Below are 1,250 nucleotides of genomic sequence, written 5' to 3'. Positions count from 1 at the left end.
CAACCCTTAGTTATTTCAGCCACACACATCTGCATTGAAACACCTGATTATTATTATTTTTTTTTTTTTTGATTGCGTGTTCTGATAGTCAGTTCCAAAACTCTTACCTGCAGCTCAATTTATCAATAATGGAAACGGGGCTGGCTTCATCCCAACAGAAGTTGCTGCCAAAGAAGTGAAGCTGCCCATTCACTCCCTACCTCGCCCTTTTAAGAGTCAAAACCCGCCTAGAACAGTAATTAAACCGAATGAGCTTGATTAGAAACACGACATCATTCCACACTGGATGAGCCCAAGACAAAACCCCTCGCGCAGGAACCTCCTCGTTCCCCACACCCGTGCGCTTCATAAACGGCTCCATATGCTTCATCGAAAAGAAATCTAATTACCTTAATCCACTCCCATCCAAAAGTAGAAGAGTAAACTATATGTTTAATTATAAACTTTCCACTTTGGGCAGCTATAATTAATGAGTCAAGGAATCGTGCAATATGCCTCGAGCAACCTGTATTACTCCTGAGGTACCCGAGCACCACTCGCGGTTTAGAGCAAGTCACTTCCTATTAGTATTAGGAGCGAAGTGCCCACCGGAGGCATTAATCACGGAGCGCTACAGCTCTAAGACTTTTAATTACATACAGCGCGTACGCTATACATGGGTTGCACACACAGCGCGATGTTAACAAATGGCCTTCCCGGGGCTACGGAGGGCCTCGAGTCGCTTTATTTCCCCGCTGTTAAGTTTTATGCAGACACGGGCAAAGTTGGGGGAAAAAAAAAAAAAAAAAAAAAAAGAGCGCGTGACTCCCGTCACTGGTGCGGGACGGGACAGCCCGAGCCGCAGCCTGGGAATACCGAGGAGCTAACACAGCCCAGAGAGCGGGATGCGGATGGGGGAACGAGAGGATGTGGACACCATTTTCCAGCTCCACCACTGAATTCCACCAACTTTCTCCCCGCGCTGAGAAAGCCTCGCCTCCGAATCCCCTCGACAACAGATTCCTCCTCTCCCCATGTTCCAAACTAGAATTTCTGGACCGTTTTATCATTTTTTTTTTTCCCCTTTATTTACGTTAAAATGACACACCAGGCAGCACAAAGATAACGGTGCCAAGCAAATGAAAATTCCCTCCGTGCTCTAAGGAAAACACTACAAAAGAGCTGAGAGAGTTTCCCAGATTCACAACTTTTTGTTCCTGGATGAATGGCTTTTACCGAGGTCATTCTTCTCCAGCGCCAGTAGAGCCACC

Source organism: Charadrius vociferus, unplaced genomic scaffold (assembly GCF_000708025.1).
Source record: "Charadrius vociferus isolate BGI_N301 unplaced genomic scaffold, ASM70802v2 scaffold384, whole genome shotgun sequence".
Lineage (NCBI taxonomy): Eukaryota > Metazoa > Chordata > Aves > Charadriiformes > Charadriidae > Charadrius > Charadrius vociferus.
This window is presented reverse-complemented; position numbering follows the sequence as displayed.